At 35.0% G+C, this 26,416-nt stretch overlaps 1 protein-coding gene and 1 pseudogene across 3 annotated transcripts in view; both read left to right on the top strand.

Moving 5' to 3' along the window:
- Window positions 1-26,416, top strand: part of Src64B (Tyrosine-protein kinase Src64B) — a 78,211-nt gene that overhangs the window by 8,159 nt on the left and 43,636 nt on the right. The window lies entirely within an intron of this gene.
- LOC149373322 (uncharacterized) lies at window positions 13,301-14,298 on the top strand (annotated as a pseudogene).

Genomic DNA, 26,416 nt, shown 5'->3' with positions numbered 1-26,416 from the left:
ATAAGAGTAGATCTTAAGGTAGAATAATTAGAATAATAATTAGAAATAACGTAGAATAAAAAAATAGGTGTAAGATAGAATAAGAAAAATAGAAATAAGGTAGAGTTAATCCTAGATCTAAGGTAGAATCATAAGTAGCACATTGAGGGGTTGTAGGGTCAGATAGAAAGTAGGATAGGGAAACTGAGCCAGGAGCCTTACTAGGGTGTTAGAAGATTGTAATAACAACTACTAGGGATGACAGGTCAGCTAATACCTGGCTCAAGCGCTGTTGTGCGCACCCAAATTTTTGCAATTTTTTTTTTCAATCCATACCACGTGCTTAATAAACTTATTGATACCATGAAAATCTATTTGGCGATGGTAAAAATATGTTTTAATCAGATAGAAGTCTTTAAATCAAGGGTAATGAAACAAAACTTTTAGTTAGCAACTGGATACATTTTTTTAACTTTAAAAAAATCTCTGAACAAAACATTTAATATTATTTAATTGTACATTTTAAAAAGGATCACCGAGATCGTTTTCAGGCATTATCAGTACACAGTGGCTTTTATTTAAAAATAAAAGTAGTTAGACGCATTACATTACTATTTGACGGGGTAAAAATAATTATTAGCATAAAAAGTCAAGTTTGTCTTGTGCTGCGTATGAAAGTGATTATATATACTTGATCATTTGGTCCATAAGAAGAAAAACAGCTTTATTTGTATATTTGTACACAAGATAGTCCTTGAATTAAAATCTTTGGGCTCTGCAAGCATAAAAATATTTTATACATTGCGCTGTTACGTGTGATGATGGCCTTATAATTTATTATATATGACTTTAACATTTCGGTAAAACATAAAAATTTATACTCGAGGAAGAACCATTATTTTTATGCATTCAGTTCATCTAATACATGCATGATTTGACAGACAATCATACTAGAATTATTTAATTATTTTCGTAATAATCACTGATCATTAATTAAAATATTTATATGCCACTAACGTTCTCTGATACTTCTTTTTCTAGATGAAAATTGATACTCCTGAATTGCAGAATACCTTGATCGTGCTGATGAATGACTCCGAAGAGATGAAACAGTTTCTTAAAGTTAGCATTGTGTTAATTTTGGTTGTTTTGTTTTGATAAAAAATGTTTGTAGTCGTGAACTTGATTAAAGAAACAAGAAGCATTTTTCAGATTTCACGATCTGAAGATAGTTTTTGCTAAGCAGTTTTTATTTATTTGTATACGTTTTTATACTACTTTTGTAATCACAGTAATTGAGTGTGCGATACGCTTTTAGGAAATATCCTTGTGGTTTGTAACGGACAACATTCAATGGATGATTTTTTTGAGTGAAAAAACAAAAGCTGATGAATTTTTCTCCAATAACTACATTCCTTTCAACTGCCTATTTCTCGTAGTGCAGAAAATTACGGGTATAAATGCTCGAGAGCTTAGCGAAGTTTACCAAATTGCAAGGGATCGAGAATTGATTAAAAGTCATTTTGGAATTTGGGATGAAAAGAAAGGATTAAGGGCAACTAATCTGGCTTTTGATCAGCGCAGAAATGATCTTCAAGGACAAATAATCCGAGTTGGTTGCTTCAAGGTATTTTACCATCATAAAGAGGTAGAAAATAATGAAATGTATTGTTTGACGAGAAATTCTTTAGTATACAAGTTATTGTCGATATCAATAAATGTGTGTTTGACCTTGTTGTGGAATTATGCATTTTATTTTTTACACCTTTAAATATGATTAAATGTAACAGCGAGTAGTTGAAATATTATAATAATTTAACTTGGACAATTTTCAACATAATAGGAGTTATATTTTATATGCAAGGTTGATTAAATTGGTATAATTTATACAATTAATATTGTACTTCAACGCAAATAAATAATTAAAATATGAAAGAGTTATACAACAGTAATATAGAGATCTAGACATGCTGTTTATTTTGTTCTCCCATTTATGCGTGTTTTTAGTGAATACCTGGAGATAAGCTTGTCATGAAAGAATCCTAATTGTTTTTTCTTGTCACGGATAAATTTTTCGTTGTCCGAGCGATAGAGTCCTGAGCGAGTATACAAACTATCTGTTTGACTTTGTTGCAGATTTCACACATTCTTGAAGTAGATACCGATGCCACTGGCAGGATAACCGTACGGAATATCTTTTTACGAGCAGTACTGGACGATTTTCAGAAAAACACAAATTGCTCGTCAGTATTTGTCAATTGAAACTGCAGTTTGAATTTATTAAACAAAATATCTGATTATTTGTTGGAAAAATAATTTTAGTTTGACGTTCATCAAAAGAGATACCCTATCGGAGTGCACGAATAATTAAATCAATAAAATAATTAAATCAATAAAATTAAATTAAATAATTAAATCAATAAAAGATTATTTTATTAATTAATCCAGTGAAAAACAGTTGGGTTTCTTATCGCTGATGCTCAATCGCCTCAAAAATTAATTTTTTAATTAATTGTCAAATAATTAATTGGGTTTCTAATCGCCGATGCTTACTCGTTTAAAAGATTATTTTATTAATAAATCTAGCGAAAAACAGTTGGGTTTCTTATCGCCGATGCTTACTCGTTTAAAAGATTATTTTATTAATTAATCCAGTGAAAAACAGTTGGGTTTCTAATCGCCGATGCTTACGCGCCTCAAAGATTATTTTTTTTAATTAATTGTCAAATAAATAGTTGGGTTTCTAATCGCCGATGCTTACTCGTTTAAAAGATTATTTTATTAATAAATCTAGTGAAAAACAGTTGGGTTTCTAATCGCCGATGCTTACTAGCCTCAAAGATTATTTTAATATTTAATTCCAAAAAAACAGTTGGGTTTTTAATTACCGCTGCTTACTCACCAAGGCAGATATTGTTAATAAATATACTGATAAACTATTGGGTTTCTTATCGCCGATGCTTGATTGCTTAAAAGGTTATTTAATTAAATTAAATTTTTTTTTTGTGATTCAAGATTCAAATCCTAATTGAATCGTTATTATTTCTTGAATCTTTGAATCCCGTGGACAGCCCCTCGCTTTGACCCATTATTGTTAAAAAAAAATTATTCCATCATAAATAATATTTTATACTGATTATATTACTCTCTAAATTTAATCCAGTAAAACTTTACTAAAATCCAGGGATCCATAATTGTTTGGTCACTGTATTAGTGCAGTAATTAAATCGTCGCTATGAAACCACTTTTATATTTAACGTGGAGTAAAAAGTTTCAGTTTATTTCAATTTATTTAAAAAATTTCAATTTTTTTCTCATTTTTTTATCTTCGCAAACGACCGTTACTTACTATATTTTATCTCCACACTTTTAATACGTTGCCATCAATTATTCATTTTCTTGTTTTTATGTAAATAAGCAAATAATGATTTTAAAAACTATTTAAATAAAAATATGTATGTTATTTACAAGGGATGAGGTTTGAACTTTAAATGGCGTGTATAATTTTATTTCAAATTAACTAAAACTACAACTTAATGCCTTTGTTTTTTGGTTTTTCCTACAACGAATGAAAATGATTCAGTCACGTACCAATCAATTTTGTGAGTCCAAAATAATATGGTGTCCATTTGTTTCAAAAGCACGTTAGTCGCAAAAACATTTCAAATGACTCTTTTTCGTCAGAATCAGCAGATGTGTATATTTTTGTCGTTTTTTCGAGATAAGCCCTCGTCTTCCTCTGTACCTATACCGACTGACGTTACTCTTCTCCCTGAAAACGAGTAAATTGTAAATAGAATATCAGCGCCGGAGCTATACGTATAGATTTGAAGAAGAAAAACCTCGTTTCCAAAAATATCATGCCTATGAGTGTCCAAACAAACTGAAATAGCCACCCTTTTTTTCCGAGCCATCACTAAATCTACGGTGTTTGGATTGGGGGTTAGAAAATCTCGACCGATGCTGGTTATGAAGAATACATGTGTGTTTAGTCGATTGAGCTGATGCCTATCTGCAGGAGAGCAACGCTCGTAGATACCTAACTCATATAAAAGAGTCGACGCTTTTGGCTCGGCTTTTTTTACATCTTCCGTCTCCTCTTCCCGATCAATTTTTGTATTCATTAAATTATTTTCCCTTTTCGAATATCTGCGAGTAGAATGAAGTACCCAAACGACTACTACGATGTCAAGGATTACCGATATCGACTTGTCCCGACTCGTTTTTCCCTTTTTTTTTGGCTGTGGTTTTTTTTTGCGTTAGTCGCTGCTTTGCATTGTTGTATTATAGTACAAGAAAGTATACACATACACATTGTACGAATGATACGTATAATGCTACACGTATTGTACATATTATATTATACGTATGATTTGCCACTTACACATCCTTATGGCTCGCCTTATAGTATACTTACGTACAATATAGTGTGTGGTATACAGACTCAACGGCAGACTATATCAGGCAGTTATCGGTGAAAATATTTTTTCCTCTCTTCTATTCTTTTTTTACCTGTACAGACATGTTTCACGCCTTTCCAGTCAGATGGTTCTTGAGCTTCAATGGAGACTGGCAATTAGTATCTGGTTGTGCCTATGAAGCTTGCATACTATACAATGTACGTGACCATTCAGTTGATGCTAATATATCGTTTTTGTAAAGTTTTTACACCTTGTGTGGATTTTCAAGCCTCTCCTGACCGAACAAACATTGAAAAAAATGCACTAGTAAAAAAAAATCGAATTTTTTCATCTTTGGCACGGCTGCTACATTTTTACTGGAGCAAAAAGCAAGGCAAAAAGTATTATTATATTTGTGCGAATGTTTTAAATTTTTTAACTCATCTACTGTTGCGTCAATTTTCTACTTATTTTTGTAGATTATTGCGAGTTTTACCACACACATACCTTTATTGAAAACTTTAAAAGGTATAGCAAAAAAACTGATTTTTTTCTGTTCTCTTTAATTTCTTGAGTATAAAGATGGTTCTGAGAAAATGAATGAAAATACCGAAAAAAGGTATTTTTTTGTGATCTACAATTTTCTTCTTGATACCAAATGTATATTCTTTGACTTTTTAAGATATAGCCAAAAAACAGATTTTTTAACCTGTAAAATATTATCTTTTTCACTGTAAAAGCATGAAAATAATATTTTTTAGATGTACACCAGTGGTCAAACGTTTTATTTTTTCGAAATCTATATTTTATCTTGACTGTATAATATCCGCATGAAAAGTTAAATGCCAAAAATCGATTTTAATTTCTCAGAGCTAGTAGCAAAATACTATTTGTTAAGTCACATTCAGTATTTAGACAATAGTTATTTACGTAATAAGTGCGGAAAAGACCTCGGAAAAGACAATTTCCCACACGAGTCGTGATTGACTCGCACAAGTGGCTGGAGTTGACGGGAACGAGTGCAAATTGAGCACACGAGTGCGTAGCACGAGTTACCGTCACCAGCCACGAGTGTGAGTCTATCACACGAGTGTGAAAAATCGCCCCGCACGTTGCGTACAAGATTTTTCGCAGTAAGTGTAAGGAAAATACTTAGTAAATAAGTTGATTATTCGCAAAGAAGGTTGTGCGGAGCCTCCATGGGTCAGGTTCTCCAGTTTTGCATATTTTAGCTTTTACCGCGTATTTTACAAGACATTTTACAGAAATCGAGAATCTTCTTACTCCTCTCTTCTTTCGGACTTTGTAATTATGTTGGTTCTCCAAAAGTACGCCCATACTGCTGCTACTGTTGTCGCGATGGATGCAAGAAATTTATTTCATACAATTTGTGTGTCGGTGATGAGCGACACCAAAGTACTGATCCATTTTTTTTTTTTTTACTCAGCAAACTTAAGCCCTTTGTTCGCAGAAAAGGTTCACTGGACCCAGCCACCCTACAGGCGTTTTTGCATTGATATACAGCAAAAAAAAATCCAGTTCGCAGACGGCGACGCCCTACTGCGCCCGAGAAGAAAAATAAAAAAGTATACATCCCTCCTCGCGAAAGAAAACGACTTTATATACAGGACGAATACAACAATGGATCTTAAGCCGAGTGTAGGCGTTTCTCTGCTGTAATGGTGAGTGTGTATGTGTGCCATTAGTTACACGCATTTTAGACGTACATGTCGTAAATATTTTGTGCGCAGGCGAACTTGGGATGAGGAGGAATAAAAATTTTTGCAGCGATTAGCAACAATAAGACAGTTTTACGAATCTTTGCACTCAAGTAAGATTTGTAAGATTTGTTGTTTCGATTTTGAGATCAACTTGGACTGTGGTCTCTCTTTGTCTTCATACAAGTGACTCTGCTGTACTGTGCACGTAGAGCAATTCACTTTTTTAGTACTATTTCACATACCCCAGTACATGTATTTGTGAGAGATTTTTTCGTTTTACACGAAAAGTACGGAGTTCATTGCATGAATAAAAGAAGCTTTTGAGGTAAAACACGTTCAATTGGTGTATTATCATTGGTACTTACAGCCAGTCTCGGGAAATCAATCCTCTTTTGTTCCGCCAAGAGTGAAATTCAGTCTATGCGCAGAAAGGGGGGAGGGGCTGGAAATTTAATTAAAAGCCGCACAATCGGAACTTCTTTCTTTCTTTCCGTGTCGGACGGAGGCTTAAAATTCATCGAAGCGGATTGACGAGAGAAAAAAAAAACTCTACGAGAAGTCCTCGAAAGTGATGCGAACCATGTCCAAAGAAAAGAAATAATTTTCCACTGCGAAATAATATATACATACTTTTTTTTTTTTCACAAAACTTTCACATCGAACAGAGTAGGCCTCTTTTGCACATTTGTAGTACTGAGTTGTCTGAAAACACCCCCTGATTATTGGATCGATAGGCCCCACTCGAATCTATCCAAAAGTTCTCGAAAGTCAATCGATCGAACGTAAACCCATCACAGGGTCTCTTTGTTCGAAGACTCTGTATACCTTCAAAACTCCCCAGCCGTCCCTTGCTCAGTCTCTTTTTTTTTCTCGCCCAATATTTTCCGAGAATACTGACCTCGGTAATATATACAAGTAAAAAAAATTCGACCGCCCCACAAAAAAACTCTGCAGTCCTTTAAGCGCAGAGTGGTTTATCTATATAGAGTAGAGTATACTAAAAAAAGTCTCGATAGCGTTACCCCTGAAAGGGCGAAAGTACACCCACCCATACAGCTACGGCAGCAGATCATCCAAACTCTATTACTCCCTTTCTCTTTCCCCTGCCAACCGCACGCATAGACTGTTGGTACCTCCTACTCCCACATATGGCCTCCATAAAAGCAAGGAAGGCGCGACCCTATCCTCGACACGCATTAACTATTGTACTTTTGCGTATAGGTGAAATCTACGAAAAATTTTCTGGATACGTACGTTTTAATCTCAGTCCTATCTAGAGTGTTGGAACGTATAGGCGGTAACATCTGGCAAAAGACGCCCTTGGTCTGGACAATGTTTTTTTCACCCTGAGGCACACCTTTCACTTTGACCCCCCAAAAAAGAGATAAAAATGAAAATTACGGCTCTACTCTTTTATTTGTACCGCAGCTAAGATGAAAGTTATAGAGTTAGTACTTACAGCCCATCGAAAAAGGAAAAAACTCTCGTTGGTCAACTCATCCGATTTTTTACCTAAACTTTAATCGCCCCCGTAACTTTTGACCCGATCAAAAATTTCCAACCCTACTCCCAAAGCTTCATTTTAAGCTCCGTTCACGGCGCTTTTGATTACTTTCCAAGCGTCCCCTCCACCCTGTACAATTTTTCGCAGATTTTGACCTACACGTATGTACATGCCTACGAACACAATAAGTGGAAAAAAGAGGGGCAGACCTCCCTCGGTAAACACACTCGACCTACGCGACTCTAGTCTCGTATTTTATTTTTCCCTTCCTCCGTCACTTTTTTACGCGAGACGGTCCGGGAGGGAAGAGAGAGAAAACAGCCGCGCACGCGGCTTGGAATTCGAAATACCCTTTCCTCGAAAACGAGGAGAGAGATAGCGCCGTCGCTGCGCCGCGAGACACACCCCCACACGTGCGTGTGTGTTGACAAAGCTGTTGCAGTATCGCACATATATTATGCGCATCAGTTCCGGACGGAGATATGGAGGAAAAAAAGGATAAACCTAAATATATCTTCTTGTGGGTTGGGTATTTAAGTATGCACCTATACGCGGGGGGACGGGGGGACGGGGGGATAACGGTGTGGTGCAGCAGCTTATGATGCATGAACGGTGCAAGAGCGTGAAATGGAAGCTTATCGATGCAATGCCTCTCTTTTTTTCTCTCGTAACTTCTCCTTATAGCAGCTAATGGAGGTTTCCGACTTAAGTATACTCGTAGGTACTTACATATGTATATGTACGAGAGGTGTAAGGAAAAGAAATGACGAAACGAGGGTTTCGGTTGACAGCAGGCGCGGGTACACTGAGCTGGAAAACGGCTGTTTGGTGCGTGACTGCCGGGTTTTTCTCCATCGCTCATTTTAATGCTCTTAACAGTTTTTCGTGAGTTTCTTTTTTCTTTAATCTCTGACGTGGCTTATTGCCGTTTCTATGCGTTTGAAGTGCCAAACGTTGGAGCCCAACAAAGTACAAACAAAATTTTTATGTTTTTGTTGTCAATAACCCAATAAAACAAAGGCAAAAGGTGTATAATACCGTAAAAAGATAGAGTTATCGACTTCTAACATGTTTGAACACAAATAATATTAATCGAAATGACATACGTGAAGAGATAAAATTACAATTGCAAATCTAATAAAAAGGGTGTGCCTCAAAACAAAATGTTTTATTTAAAAATCGGAGACAAAAGCGGGATATTTTTTGTGGATTTACAGGTATACATTGCAGGTTTTTTCTTTTGTTCTTTCAGAACATTATTTCTTAAACGGATTACTTTTACGATACTTACCCTTGAATTCGAATGTCTATAGTCAACCTCAAAAGTTAATTAGAGATTAAGAAATTTTTATATTATATCGTTATTTTTGATGCATTATGTAAGCAATTTCATGCTATGCTATTAAAAAAATTAACGAAAGAGAGAAATTGCTTTGAAAATTGGATTTACGTGCAATATTTTTCCTATGATCTGCTATATGGATACAGAGATACCCATAGCATCACGACCAAACTTCTAATAGAATTTTTCAAAAACTCAGACACCAACCCCCTTAAATTTAAATATGTTACAAACGTCACGGAAATAAAGGCATGTAATTTTTGTAATGAAAATCCATTGAAAACTTAATTTTGCCCCAACCCTGTGCTTTTAAAACTTTTAATGAAACTTTTACTTATTTGCACTTTTTTGTAAAAGTTGGAAAAATGCAAAATACTAGGACAGAGCCTTGTCGGACACATAACACAGAAGAGAATCATTCCACTTTAAATTAAAAATGCTTTCTTCCTACTACAGGTGTAGAGAGAGAAAGAGAGAGAGAGAGAGAGAGCCGGGAAATGATACTTACGATTCTTTGGAATATTCGAAATCTCAAGCATTTAGATTGTAATTTGTCTATATATATTATGAACTTGACAATAAATATCTCTGCTATTGGCGAAACACTTACATAGCCCTATTCAAGGATTCGCTTCCAATTCAAGTCAAAATCATTTGTAGAAATTACTATTTAACATTTTAATCATAAAGTCACATTTTTTAGTTAATCACAATTTGTAATATTATGTTGCTTTCAACTATAGAAGAAGAAACTTGAGTTGTGTCGCGCGCCACTGCTATTCTAAAATACATTTTTTTTGTTTCCCTTTGATAAGAGCTAAACTTCAAATCACATGTACTTTCCTCCGGAAATTCGTGCGCGAACTTTTCAAATGTACATGCATATACAGCGCACATGCACACGCAAAAGAGGAAAATGTCGCCGGGATTCGTCTGTGTGTGCAGGGATTACACGTAACTCGCGGGGGCTTTTGTGCGTTCTCTCGCTTTAAAGTTGGCGTAGCTTCCACCTCGGCTTCCACATAATGGAGTGCACAAAAGGCGAGCAGCGGCACCAGAGGAATCTCATTTTTCCAGGTTTTTTATCGGAAATTTTTAGCTTTCGCGTCTGGGTTATTTGCTACCGGTGCACACGTGACACAAACATCACAGCTAATACATCCCGAAAGGCTTCCTTGTGCAGAGTAGAAAATTGTGTCACGGACTCTTTTTTTTTTTTTTTTGTCAAAAATGTCATTCAACACGTGCTACTTGCTGTAAGAAAAAATTATTAGTTTTCCATCATCCTCGACACCGTACAATTTTATACTTTTCGAATCTGCCAAAGAACATTTTGGGCGCAAAAAAACTTATTGAATCTCCATTAAATCATTGAGACCGACAGAAAGGTCTCTTGAATGATGCAGCTCTCGTAAATGTATACATTTTAAACTTTTCACAAGTTTTTACTATTACAGGATTACGATAATTTGAAAGCTCCCGCATTGCAGTCGTTCAATCATAGATTATAAATATTCATGTTAGGTTTATTACGTATATGATGATTATTATAAACAAATACTTGAACCATCGTCAATGGTAATATATATATATATATATATATATATATATATAATATACCATCGTCATTCGTAGTTGCCCGTATAAAATGTGTTGACCCGACAATACCACAACTTGACCAAGTGATAGCTAAGTAGAATTGAATTGTCAGGAAAAAAAGAGTATGTCTGTGAAATCGCTTAAAAAATACAAAATAGAGAGAGAGAGAAAGCGAGTATAGCCACGCATTGTAGTGATATCTGTCGAAAAGCAACGTCGGGGTCTCGGAGGTGAATAAACTTTCGGTGGCTTTAGTCCGAACCTCGAACGAACAGTATAAGTATAACATACGAATTTCGCTTATCTTTGGAGACCCGGAAAAGGAAGTTTTCGTACAGGCTTCTGCTGCTGCGCGGATTTACATAAATACGCACAAGTATAAATTATGCGTGAAGAGGTTTTGTATTTCGGGAATTTCAAATACTCTTAAATACATTATTTTTATTTTAATTAATACTTAATCCATTTAAAAGCAATACTCAAATTTTATATAAATTTTATATTCCATTTTAAATAAAAGTTAAAATAAAATAAGTAAAAGAAATTCTCAACTTTGTATAGTAATTCAAATTGAGAAAAATATAAGTGATGTGTTTTTAATTAAAAAATTAAACTACATTGTATAACTGAAATACAAAATCATTTGTATTTATATTTAGTCCTGGTGATTAAAGTAAATGAAGTCATTTTCATGTACGTGCCATCAACCTAGAGTTATGAGGTTTTTCAACGTTTCAAAGCTTTAAATGTATAATCCATGCTCTGATAAATTTTTTAGTATTTTTTCAATTATCAGCACTGTCAGGAGTAGAAGCAACCGTGTTCTCAACACTTCAGTCTAAAAATGCAATTTTAGTAAAAAGTTCCGAGTTTCTTTTATTAAAATAATTGAAAGCCTTAAGGAGGTTTGGGAGTATCATTCAGAGAGACAAGGAACGGGGCGAGGGGCTGTCGACGTGATTTAAAGATTTAAAGATTCAAATGCGATTTAAATCTTAAATCGCAATATTTTCATTATTATTTTTTTTTAATTATAAACGAACTATAGTGCTTTATAATAAGCAAATGTAAGCTCACAATGATTTTAGCTGTAAAATATTTCTTACTCTTGCTGGTAGGTACATAAAAACGAGTCAGAAGTGAAAGTAAGTTACCACTCATGTCACCATATAATTAGCTTATATTTTGTAGTGTGTAAAAACCATATAAATGAAATGCGATTTACTGTATAACACAAATTAAATATTATTTAAGTGTTCATTATACACTGCTACGTTAAATTACTTTTAACTGTGATATATCACCGATAGAAATACGCTTCAGGTAAAATTGAAATAAGATTTAATTTTAAATGAAACGTTAAATAAAATTAAAATGTAAAAAGTAGATTTGCACTTAAGTCAAAATAAACATTTTTTTTTTAATTTATTTATTTCGCTTTATTGAGAGAAAAAAATTTAGTTTTTTCACACTCAAAATATTGTTCTTTTTCAATCATATTAAACAACAATATTTTGTTTTTATTTCAATTGTAATTGCACTGTTGCAAGTGGAAAACAATGAAGGCAATTTTTCCTTTTGCAAAAAAAGTTTATTTGCGATTACCTGCGATTTATTGCCGATATAAATACGATTTGAAAGCGATTTAAAAAAGATTTAAATGTAATTTAAATTCAGTTGAAATAAGATTTACAACTGATTTAAATACACAGTAAAACCAAAATGTAAGAAGTATATTTACACTTACGTCGAAATAATAATTTTTTGTTTTTACATTAATAACGCTTTTTTGACAGAAAAAGAATTGAGTTTTTAATCACACACCCGAGCACACACCAAACATTCTCCTCTTTCGGTTATATTAAACAACAATATTTTGTTTTTATTTCAATTGTGATTGCACTGTTGCAAGTGGAAAAAAATGAAGGCAATTTTTCCTTTTGCAAAAAAAGTTTATTTGCGATTACCTGCGATTTATTGCCGATATAAATACGATTTGAAAGCGATTTAAAAAAGATTTAAATGTAATTTAAATTCAGTTGAAATAAGATTTACAACTGATTTAAATACACAGTAAAACCAAAATGTAAGAAGTATATTTACACTTACGTCGAAATAATAATTTTTTGTTTTTATATTAATAACGCTTTTTTGAGAGAAAAAGAATTGAGTTTTTAATCACACACCCAAGCACACACCAAACATTCTCCTCTTTCGGTTATATTAAGCAACAATATTTTGTTTTTATTCCAATTGTAATTGCACTGTTGCAAGTGGAAAAAAATGAAGGCAATTTTTCCTTTTGCAAAAAAAGTTCATTTGCGGTTACCTGCGATTTATTGCCGATATAAATACGATTTAAAAGCGATTTAAAAGCGATTTAAAAGCGATTTAAATGTAATTTAAATTCAGTTGAAATAAGATTTACAACTGATTTAAATACGGGGGGTCCCCCCTACGGAAGCGCCCAAGCGCCACCTAGCCAACTACCACGGAGCTAGCTATATGTGGGTTGATTTTCATAGCTAGCTACTAGCTATAGCTATAAGCATATTATGATATTATACGTGTATATACATCTACCGTTCGTTTGACGACAAAATTGTTGATTTTTTCAGCATTATCGTGTTTCATGTAAAAGTTGATGTACCTCTCTGAAAATGTATCACTATAAGAAATATTTTCTTATCATTAACAAGATAACCTTACCTTTGTATTAATAACTTTTGTATGATAATTACTATTTTCGTTACAAATGGCTTGCCTGAATTCATATTTATTTGGCATAAAAAAATGGTATAAAAAAGATTATCCTTTAAAGTGTATTATCCACCTTTTGAGAAATAAATTTGGCGTTAGTGTTTCTCTTCGTTCATTATCGAGATTTTGCCAGAGTTCTGATTTAAAAAGGAAAAACATTGCTGAGAGTACTGTATCAAAGATTATTTTAGCAATTTTATTAGAGTTAAAAGGAAGTGGAACATGTTTAGGGTATAGAGCTGTCTGAAAACGGCTACGAAATGTTTATGATCTAAAAGTAAAACAAAAAACTGTAATGAGGATCATGCAGTTAATAGATCCTGATCAAGTAGAAGCTCGTGCAAGGTATAGATTGAAACGAAGGGTAAACAGTGTTCCAGGACCGAACTTTCTCTGGCATGCTGATGAATTTGACAAGCTAAAAAGATTTGGATTCCCCACGTACGGATGCATTGATGGGTACTCTAAGAAAGTCCTGTGGCTTACAGTAGCAACGTCGAACAATGACCCATCAATAATAGCTTATCAGTATTTAAAATGCATTGAAAAGTATGGATTCATCCCTACCTTAATGAGAGCTGACAATGGCACTGAAGCCACTCTAATGGAAGATTTCCATATGGCCTTTCGTTGGCATCATAATGATGAGCAAGCTGGATGCAACAGTTTTTTAAGAGCAAAATCGACCCTTAACCAGAGGATACAAAGTTTTTGGAGACAATTCAGACAGAGATTCGCAAATTTTTATGTAACATTATTTAAGGAAATGGTAAACAAACAACTTTTAGATGTAAACAACAAGCTCAACATTGAGTGTCAAGATATTGCTTTGGATCTTTGATCCAAAGTGAGATGGACGTAACTCGAAAAGAGTGGAACAAACACAGAATCTGACGTCAAAGCAATGCTCCAGGTGGAATACCGAATCAGCTGTTTAAGTGCTCAGAAATTCATGGTAAAGAAGACTGTAGGGAAGAAGTAGATAAACTGTAATTCAAAACTTGATAAATATGTATTGCAAAGATCCTCAATTGTATTCAGAAGAGATGAAAGAGTTAGTAGGGCTATTTAAAAAAACAAAAACGCCGACCACGACTGAAGAAGCTTTTAACTTATATCTGGATATTGTGAATAGCATAGAATCCATCAACATCAATTAATAAACTCCACTTGAATAAATACTCAAATAAGTCAATATGTAAATGTATTTTACTTACATTTATGTTTTTATTCCATGCACTAATATTTTTACTCATACAATAATACTTAAACAGTAAACCCCTAATTTTTTTTATAGTCTGAAGAGGTGCATAAAGTTTTTTACATTTTTTTGTAATGTTCAACATTTCATTTATTATATTAAGATAATTTATATTTTTCTTCTTTACTTATACATACTCTTTATTAAAATACTAATTTTTTTGTATACTTATTTTCTTTGATTAGTTTATTCACAACAGTAAATTTAAGAGTAATTAAATAGAGTATAAATAAAGTGTTAACTTCAAAAATTTATAACTTAAACAAAAACTTAAAATTCTGAAGCTTTTTATGATCTTCATGTATTTTTCTCTATATCAAATAATATTTAATGAAATACAATAGATTTATCACAGTAACGACTTGTAATTTGTACGTATGATTGATACTACGCTATTGTTTATCTTTTCATTTTCCTTCTGATCAGACTTCGAAATTACTTGAATCAGCTCTTCAAATCTTGCTTGTCGTTTTGTACTCATATTTGGTACTTTACCTAAAAATTTTAAAATAATTATTGTAGGCAGTGTGTGATGTGAGGATTCATTATCTGTTACTGTAATTACTTACTCGCTTATGGAGAGTTGTTATGAGGTACTCTTCGATGATAAGTATAACTACGAGGTTCAAGAATAAAAGAATCATTTTTTGTATACAACAAGTACGTGTCTTCACCAACTGTGTATGTCAATTTTCCTCCTTCTGGAAAATACTTATTGAGAGTGCTTTTGTTTATTCTTCCATTTCGCACCTTGATTTTAGTTTCTTCTTGGTCAAAAACTATCCACACTTCTCTACACTCCATCTGTTATACCTAAAACATGCATGTTTGAGAAACAATACAAAAATTCGAGGAGATACTTGATATAGGTGCACTTGACAGAGAGAAAGGAAAAACGATCAAAAATTTACATATTTAAGTATATGTGGGTTGATTTTCATAGCTAGGCTAGCTATAAGCATTAAGTACATGTACATAGCAGACAAGGCGCAGCAAAGAGAGTAAAAGTCAAGGTAATAAGGTAAAGTAGGGGGGTAGGGGGACGCTTTTTTGAGTGTAAAATTTTCAGTGCTTAAATGGAAGTTGTTATAAATATTAAATAGAAGCTAAAACTTTATCAACAGGAAGTACAGGTATTGAAGATTCGATTAAAAAAAAAAGGTTCAATTGCATGATTTGTTATTTAATTATTGAATTTTTAGTGGAAGTCTTGCGTGCAGCTGTAGTGGGACACACCTTTCGAGGATGGCGGGTATACGTACGGCAAGTATAATATATATATATATTTGGACAGTACAGGCGTCAGTAGTGGGACGATATAAGAATTTTTAATTTATTACTATCATTTTATTACATTTGAATACATTAATATCGACTTAGAAGGCACCATTAGCATTATTATTTTAAAATGAACAACATTTTGGTATTCTTAATAAAAATTACAATTACAATTTTTCTTTTTTTACTTTTATTTGGCTTTGAAGCAGTTCTACTTCACACTCAGTCAGTTGTTTATCAATATTTTCCAGTTCATTATTGGAGTTTTTAAGTTCATCATTCAATGCATTTATGTTTTATTTTTGATTTGCTGACTTTATAATTTTCTTTATGCTTTTAATTCTTTCATTAAGATTTTTTTGCTCCTAAAGTTTTTTTTAATTTCTTGAAAAATTTTTTTTAAAGATGGTTGTTTTTCTCTCTTTCTTGTTTATTATCTAAAATTTATTTTTCTTTCAGTTTCTAGAATTTCTTCTTTTTTCTCTAAGGAACTTAACATCTCATCAACCACAGCTACGGGGGGCATATCTTTATTAAGACTATTTTTCGGTGAAATGTTTGTTTTAGGTGTGTTGACAATATTTTTTAGGATAGTAAATTTTTTCTGTATTTCTGAAATGAGAAATCGTTTTGAATTGACAGAGAGGCATGATAAATGTAAGTAAATAAATGTAGAGTATGTAAGAAAATAAAAATTACGTTGAGTTTGATAAGTGCTCTCAATTTCTGGGCTTTCATTAATATTTTGGCTATTTAAAGTGTCATGAACTTCATGCAATTTTTCATTGCGGGTCGGGTCAGTGGAATCTTTTTCGAAGTAAATTAGACGATCTGCCAATGATAAATCTGAAGCATTAAAAATTAAGATATTGGGTTTTTAAGTTTAACATTATATCATATTCCTAGTTGAATGATGAATTTTACATACTGTCAGTGTCATTTGTTGTTTTCAATTCATTATTATCTGAGTATAGAAGACTAGCAGCCCCCCGTCTCGGCTTCGCCCGAGACTTACGAAATAAAACACCGTAGTGTGTTGACATGTAATGTTAAACATTTTCAGTTAGAAATTTTACACATATTCCTGACACATCTCAGAACAAAAATCTTCTTATTAAATACATATTTTTTCGGAATCCATAGAGTTTATTTGGTCAAATAATAAGGTGTGAGAATTCAAAAAAAATAATTATGCTAAAAAGTACCGTGCATTCTTAATGCCATAAAATAATCGGTGTCCATAAGAAGCCGTTGATTTACAGTTTCTCCCGTATAATTCACGAAAAAGGCTATTTTTTGAAGCTGTTAAGATTTTAAACTCCCAAAAAATGTATATTAAAAAAAAATTTTTTTTCTCTTATCTCACAACTTTATTACCAGAGCAACAAAGTCCTGGACTTAAAACCCTACATTTTTATTGCCACAAAAACAAATACATTTTCTACTTATTTAAAAATCTGAAGTAGAATCTTTAAAGATTTCAGAGATTGCTATAAGGGTACAATGAAAAACTGATCTCTCACGTAATGGATTTTTTATGTGTCGATTTTGACGCTGCTGTTTCAATCTCGATAAATTTTCTGCGTCAGTTTCTTGACGCCTAAAATTGTATTCATTAGATACATTTGAGGTTTTCTTTCCAATATACCCTTTTGCGACTATTGGTATGCTTACGACTTTTATGACCCCTAAAGGCTATTTTCAGTCAACTTTGTTAATTTTAATACATTTGTTGGCAAGGTAGTTCGACGTTTGATGGCCCTAAAAAAGACCGGTAAGCTTCTTAAGTTAACTCTTTCTTGACTGCAGTTAACAGCAATTGTGACTGCCTGGATACCTCAGGGTGATCTTCTCTGGCTTACTGTTGAAGACCCAGACTGATTAGGAGAAAAATTACAAAGTCCGAAGCTTTGGGGCTAGTTGTAGTGCTCTTTCCCAACGTCTCCCGGTATAACGTCGAAGACGTTGGTGTCTAAAGCACCTTTTTTATTTGCAGATTCAGTTGTTTTAGTGATCTTAGATGGGGAGATTGGTTAGTGATACTTGTCCAGTGGAGGCTATCCCGTTGGCTCAAGTTTTTTTTCCTTTATAGCTGTTATATGTTTGCCCAGCGCAGACCTTGGAGAGGATCAGTGATTCCTGGTTGAATGCTTAGAGTCGAGAGGGTAGTATAGGGTCGTTGGTTACCGGGTTTTCCAGCCTTGCGACGAACAACTCCGCAGGTGACGTCTGCCAGTGAATAGCTGACTTGGTTTAATAGTGTCCGTCTTTATTTAATATAGTCTTTTAGTCAACGAATCGCTTCCGGAAATGGTAATAAAAATGTATTTGTTGGCAAGGTAGTTTACACTTGAGTGGCCCCTAAAAAGAACCGATGAAATTGATGGTTAAGTAGGGAACGTAAATACTTATAATGGCGCTAAACAGCGCCAGTGGTGAAACTTCCAGGCTATTTTTATTCCTGATGATGAAGAGCTAGCTACGGTTGCTTGATTCTTACCCTGGGAGTCTCGATGTACGGAGACTGTGATGGAGGAAGGTACGCTGCTGACCAAAAAATATCTTGTCTTCGGGTCGTTCCCCGGATAACCAACCGCTCATCGTTAGGCGGGAACATGTGGGTAAGCGCGTTGGGGACGCGACGACTAAGAAGGTAGCCGTAGTGGCTCTGCCCGTGCCCCTCAGAGCTGTTTTCCCTGGCTTACATTTGTAGCCAAAAATTGTCTGACTGCACCAGGCGGGATGGTGGGACTGCCACACAACTCTGAAAAGTTGGTGCAGATTGTGCTCTGGCTAGATATGTCTCCTGGTATTATGCCAGAGATGTCATCGGTTGGAATAAATTTTTTTTTTATCGCACTCGTCGAGATTCAGGGTGAATGGACATCTAAGTCCCTTCCCCCTTACAGAAGAGTGTCGTCCGTAACCGGGATATCCAGCTGCAAGACTATCAAGACTATCATCATCATTCTCTATACAGCTCGTTGAACTGCCGAAGCACGACTGCATCACTATCGAGACGCTCCAGCGTATTATAACCACACTTATTTAATTCTGTTGCAGGTAACCTCGATTCTATGTCGATGCCACCTAGTGGATTTTACTGAACTAAAGTGAAAAGCTGGCGTATTTTTGTAAAACTTTGAGCTCATTCATTGCTATTGTTATTAAATTTTTTAAGATAAAAACTATACTAAAACTATTTAGGAAGTATCATGAATCAGTGTGCAAAATTTCAGCAAAATCGGTTCAGTAGTTTTCGTGGTTAGCGATTACAACAGTTTTAGCGATTTTGCTTTATATATTAGTAAGAGTAAGACTAGAAATAAGAGTGGGAGCCTCAGTAGTGCTGCAGCCCGAATCCGAACTGTCTGTTGTACAAGTATTGGATAATACTGTTACTTCTTGAACTGACGATAAATCGATAACTGGTACAGTCTCACATTGGTATACATCATTTTCAATTATATATTCAATCATTTGCACACTGGTATCGCCCACGACATCATCTATCTTGTTACTTTCTGTTAATCCACTGTTTGCATAAATATCTTCATTAGTACTATTTATACTATTAGCGTGATCAGTAGGATAAGGTGATTTATTACTAGGAACGGGACTTATATTTTGGAGATCATTCGATGGACTCTTTGTTCTACTTAATAATAGGTTTGTTACACCCAACGTATCCTTATCCGTAAGATTACTAATACTTTTTATTTTTGGTTTTTCTTTGGGTTTATTAATATTTAAGGTACTATTAATATCACAGCTATCATCCTGAACAAATGAGTTGGATTTTTGAGAAATTTCTGTTAATAAATAAAAATAGTACTTATTAACTAATTGTTTGAATTTAAAATTAAATATTTTATAAACTATTATTGGGACACACTGTTAACAACTTAAAATTGTAAAAAATATTGCACACATAAATTGTAAATAGTGCAAAAACAATTTTGAATAAAAAAATTTTAATGTAATATTAAGCAAAAATAGATTTTCACAAACTGTTGAATTGTAAATAATTTTTTTCTAAATACATACCAGGTTCAACCATTTTTTTTCCAAGAAAAAAAACAGTTCTTTTTTTGAAATGTCTCCAGTCCAAATCTCATTATGTTCATGATTTTTAAGACTTGCAAAGTCTGGGAATCCAAAACGTTGGTTTCAAAAATATGCAACAAGCTTTGATTATTATCATAGTTCAAATCACTCCTGGATTCTTTGATAACTTTGGATTTTCTATTTTTGGAACTTTTATTTAAAAAATCATAGTTGACTGCATTGGGATCAAAAGGGTACAAGCCACATCGTTCAAATCTGTGCTTTATACCTTCAGAAAAATCATAATCTTTCAAAGCCAGATGTAAGACTTCAGGAAACAATGATTTCTTAAAATCGACAATTTCATTGTTGATTCTCCATTGACGTAAAACACGTCTATAATTATCTTTGAGTGTATGAAAGAGAGCTACATCTAAGGGCTGCAGAATATGGGTTGCATTTGGAAACAACCTAATCAACTCAATCTTTTTTTCTTGGCAAAACTTTAACAGTGGTATTGATACGTGGGACGAATGATTATCTGCATAAAGAATAATTGGGAATGGTATATCATTTTTAAGAAGCCACTTGTAAAATACATTCGCCACATAATTGTAGAATGTGTCTGCATTCATCCAGCCTCCATCTGAATAGCCAACACCCCACTCCTTAGGCATCCTGGATAACATCTCCTTTTTGGGTGTATTTTTTAAGTTGAATAAGACCATTGGAGGAGGCAAGACTCCAAAAGCATTGGCTGTAAACAAAGTTGTTATGCACATTTTTTCATTCTTGCCCACAATCTGATAGACTGTTTTGGCCCCTTTTTTAGTTAACACAGTGTTATCCTTTGGCACCAACATGAAGGCAGATTCATCCAAGTTGAAAATTCGCATAGGTTCGTAATTGAAGCAATAGTTGGACATGTAACATTTGTTAATTTTTTTCTTTCCATTAGAATTGCAAATAAATGGCGCTTTTGCAGTAATTATTTACTTAAAAGCAGCAGAATATTTATCCAATTTTACTTTCAATATCACCCCTAAGTAAAGGCACGTAAATTTTCATTTTCCTCTACTGTCCCACTACTCCCGCCAGTTTATGAGTTGTCCCACTATACCCTACTTTACCTTAACTAGCTCCGGGGTAGTGGGCTAGGTGGCGCTTAGGCGCTTCTGTACCCCCCTGCCAGCGCTCGGAGACAAAATATTTTTTCCGAGGATGCAAGGTTTAAGTTGGTAGCACCTTGCATCTCCGATTCCAGTTCCCAAGTCCAAACCGCTCCCGTTCTAAAGCGCGAGAATTTGAATTACAATTTATAGACACTTGAAAAAAAAAAAAATGTATAATCATAGGGAAGCCAGTGCAAATTACATTAGAGAGCAGTAATGTATAATTTATAAATATATTTGTATTATTAATAATACATAACCTAATATTTGATTTCAATGAGGCTCTTTTACCGTCAAGCTTGAATCAGATGAAATCAGATATATTTATATTGTTACCTACGAGGTTGTATCAAAGTTATTGTTGATTCTGTTAATTTCAAGTAATATTTTTATACTTTGGTGTAAAATATTTTGCCTTTACTCAAAAAAACCCAACTTGTAGCGATTAATTTAAAACTTATGTGTGTTTTATAACCACACTTGTTTTCTTGGATGACAAATGGATTGATTGTACGTTTGTATATTAAAGCATATATATTTTTGTTATCAGTACAACAGTCACTGTACCAAATTATACGAAAAATTAAATAGCACAGCATTAAATTTTTATCAGATGTGAAACAAAAACCAAAATCATAAGTAAAGTGGTGTAAAATTTATTTTAAAAAAATATATACATATATAAATATTAGACTGTTACAGGATACGTATTCATGACAAACTGTATCGATTGTAGAACTTAATTGGTTTTAAAATTTTGCAAAGACTACTTGTGTTACTAAAGATGTACATCATTTTGGAGCAAAAAACAAATTGCACCAAATCTTACATGTAACGATATACTTTTCAAAGAGTCTTACAATACAATTCAATTATATGACATAGAAAATCACATATTCTGTTTTACAAAAAAAAATATATACATATATTAAGTACATCGATCTGTACCGATTTAGTTCTCTTATATTTACATACTATACAAGTCACGCACAACGGGTAAAACATAAAATGTCCATTTTTGGCAACGTGGTCAACAACATTGGGAGACCACTGCCTTGAAAATATCAAAAAAAATCGGATGCTGGGTCGACATTAAATCTACGAAATCCGGCTTATTGATGATATTCTTCGCATTAGTCGCGATAAACCGAAGAGCCCTGCGCCTCAACCTGTCGACGTCGTGTCTATCCGCGAGGACCATGTACTCGACAACGTTATCGGCGCTCACTTTTTTCACGAGTTTGTCCACACACATCTTTTTCAGCTGCTCGATCTGGTACTTGTCCGCCGCGTACAAAAGGTCAACGGCCACGTCACCCAAACCCTTGACCTCCCCGGTGTACATGAACCGCAGCATTTCCCGCAGAGTTTTGTACTCAATGTCATCGATGTGGATGGTGCTCGTCTTCTGCTCCACCATCAAAGTGCGGAACATGCTGGCGAACACCGGACTCTTCACCGCCAGGACGCACCGGTGGGCGTACATCATTTTACCACCAGCCACGACAACCACGTCGCTGAACTGCTCGTTGTCCAGGAGCATCTTGTAGTCGTCGAACGCCTTGGCTTTTTGCCGCAACAGAGCGTACTTCTTCGGGTGTTCGTCCAACTCCTCCCAGTCGCTTCCCGAATCGTCGTCCTCCTCGACATCCGTCGTCAGATAAACGTCGACCTTGTGGAACCAAAACTCCACCATGAACACCTGTGGCCCGGCCCTCGTGTCGAAGCAATCGCACTCCAGCATCGTGGACTCGCTCGACCATTCGGTCCGTGTGAATTGGAAGCTCCGCGTGCCCGTGTTGTTGAGGAACCGCACTTCCACGTCGCCCTCGATTTTTTCCTCGTTTTTCAAATTACAATGCAATATCTGGTCGTATTCCGTTTTTTCGGAAGACTGTGCAAACGGGAACGATTGGGTGGTCAGTTGGAGCTGCCACTTGTAGCCCAGACAAGGGTCCTTGAACACTGGCGACACTACTCTCCCGTTTTGGCTGATGTCGCTCAGGAATACCGTCCACTGGTAGTGGTTCAGTTTCTGACTGATCACGCCGGACGTGCAATCGGTGTCCAAGTTGAATGATGCCATTTTCTTTCTTGTATTGAAATCGCACTGCACAACCAGTCCTTAGTCAACTGTTTGTTTTGGTATTCTTTGACTGATGCCTTTGCGATGATTTTCAAAAAGTGAATATTCGAGGTGATACTCGTGGAACAGATAACTATTATTTGACACTAACTTATTGTGGAGAACATAAGCTACGACTGACGCCTTTGCAATGATTTTCAACGTACAAATGTAACGAAGTGAAAATGGATATTTATCATCGTTCATTGAGTTGGTCGTTAATAGCCAAGTCGGTCTTGGGATTGGTCAGCTACCTGATAAGCGCTTAATGAATTTGGCCCCGGGGCCTTTCTTTTAGACCTCCGCGTGCGCTTTTGCTATGAGGTGGCGTACAAATTTCATGAGAAAAATTACGTCAACTGTTAGTCCGAATTCGCTTCTCGACTTTCTATGCGTTCATCGACAACTTTCTTCATGGCTATACTGATAAATGCACATACGATGCAAACAGCCCAATGCGCCTATCTTCGAATATCTTGTATTCACCAATATTTCAAACTTTTCGCAAGAATATTGAATCTAACGGCCTTTATTTGTCAATTGTTTTAGCAAAACTTGGTACAAATGATGGAGTAGTCGACAAAAGATTGGTCTGGTTACTTGTAGGAAACACTACAAAGTATTTATGGAAAAAGATATTAATATAAACTAGAGTTTTACCAATGTGCAAGCTTATAAGGACCATAATATGACTATATTTTTATACTTTTATTAATGAGAGCAAGCGGCTAGTATATGTTTTACATCGTGTTATTGAATTGCAATTTAAAAACTACTTCTTGAAGATAAAATATTAATTAATAATTCTTAATTACTCTGTTAATGTGCTTTCTTGACTGGTTAGGATGCATTTTTCGTTCTTCCAAATAAAATCAAGGAATAAGTAATTGTTTTACTTTTCTGTCGTAAATTCATTAAGCGCTTATCAGATAGCTGACCAATCCCAAGACCGACTAGGCTATTAACGACCAACTCAATGAACGATGATAAATATCCATTTTCACTTCGTTACATTTGTACGTTGAAAATCATTGCAAAGGCGTCAGTCGTAGCTTATGTTCTCCACAATAAGTTAGTGTCAAATAATAGTTATCTGTTCCACGAGTATCACCTCGAATATTCACTTTTTGAAAATCATCGCAAAGGCATCAGTCAAAGAATACCAAAACAAACAGTTGACTAAGGACTGGTTGTGCAGTGCGATTTCAATACAAGAAAGAAAATGGCATCATTCAACTTGGACACCGATTGCACGTCCGGCGTGATCAGTCAGAAACTGAACCACTACCAGTGGACGGTATTCCTGAGCGACATCAGCCAAAACGGGAGAGTAGTGTCGCCAGTGTTCAAGGACCCTTGTCTGGGCTACAAGTGGCAGCTCCAACTGACCACCCAATCGTTCCCGTTTGCACAGTCTTCCGAAAAAACGGAATACGACCAGATATTGCATTGTAATTTGAAAAACGAGGAAAAAATCGAGGGCGACGTGGAAGTGCGGTTCCTCAACAACACGGGCACGCGGAGCTTCCAATTCACACGGACCGAATGGTCGAGCGAGTCCACGATGCTGGAGTGCGATTGCTTCGACACGAGGGCCGGGCCACAGGTGTTCATGGTGGAGTTTTGGTTCCACAAGGTCGACGTTTATCTGACGACGGATGTCGAGGAGGACGACGATTCGGGAAGCGACTGGGAGGAGTTGGACGAACACCCGAAGAAGTACGCTCTGTTGCGGCAAAAAGCCAAGGCGTTCGACGACTACAAGATGCTCCTGGACAACGAGCAGTTCAGCGACGTGGTTGTCGTGGCTGGTGGTAAAATGATGTACGCCCACCGGTGCGTCCTGGCGGTGAAGAGTCCGGTGTTCGCCAGCATGTTCCGCACTTTGATGGTGGAGCAGAAGACGAGCACCATCCACATCGATGACATTGAGTACAAAACTCTGCGGGAAATGCTGCGGTTCATGTACACCGGGGAGGTCAAGGGTTTGGGTGACGTGGCCGTTGACCTTTTGTACGCGGCGGACAAGTACCAGATCGAGCAGCTGAAAAAGATGTGTGTGGACAAACTCGTGAAAAAAGTGAGCGCCGATAACGTTGTCGAGTACATGGTCCTCGCGGATAGACACGACGTCGACAGGTTGAGGCGCAGGGCTCTTCGGTTTATCGCGACTAATGCGAAGAATATCATCAATAAGCCGGATTTCGTAGATTTAATGTCGACCCAGCATCCGATTTTTTTTGATATTTTCAAGGCAGTGGTCTCCCAATGTTGTTGACCACGTTGCCAAAAATGGACATTTTATGTTTTACCCGTTGTGCGTGACTTGTATAGTATGTAAATATAAGAGAACTAAATCGGTACAGATCGATGTACTTAATATATGTATATATTTTTTTTTGTAAAACAGAATATGTGATTTTCTATGTCATATAATTGAATTGTATTGTAAGACTCTTTGAAAAGTATATCGTTACATGTAAGATTTGGTGCAATTTGTTTTTTGCTCCAAAATGATGTACATCTTTAGTAACACAAGTAGTCTTTGCAAAATTTTAAAACCAATTAAGTTCTACAATCGATACAGTTTGTCATGAATACGTATCCTGTAACAGTCTAATATTTATATATGTATATATTTTTTTAAAATAAATTTTACACCACTTTACTTATGATTTTGGTTTTTGTTTCACATCTGATAAAAATTTAATGCTGTGCTATTTAATTTTTCGTATAATTTGGTACAGTGACTGTTGTACTGATAACAAAAATATATATGCTTTAATATACAAACGTACAATCAATCCATTTGTCATCCAAGAAAACAAGTGTGGTTATAAAACACACATAAGTTTTAAATTAATCGCTACAAGTTGGGTTTTTTTGAGTAAAGGCAAAATATTTTACACCAAAGTATAAAAATATTACTTGAAATTAACAGAATCAACAATAACTTTGATACAACCTCGTAGGTAACAATATAAATATATCTGATTTCATCTGATTCAAGCTTGACGGTAAAAGAGCCTCATTGAAATCAAATATTAGGTTATGTATTATTAATAATACAAATATATTTATAAATTATACATTACTGCTCTCTAATGTAATTTGCACTGGCTTCCCTATGATTATACATTTTTTTTTTTTTCAAGTGTCTATAAATTGTAATTCAAATTCTCGCGCTTTAGAACGGGAGCGGTTTGGACTTGGGAACTGGAATCGGAG

The sequence above is a fragment of the Copidosoma floridanum genome, unplaced genomic scaffold, assembly GCF_036245765.1.
Source record: "Copidosoma floridanum isolate Cflo_tuat_1 unplaced genomic scaffold, Cflo_Japanese_pri ptg000032l, whole genome shotgun sequence".
Taxonomy (NCBI): domain Eukaryota; kingdom Metazoa; phylum Arthropoda; class Insecta; order Hymenoptera; family Encyrtidae; genus Copidosoma; species Copidosoma floridanum.
This window is presented reverse-complemented; position numbering and strand designations above follow the sequence as displayed.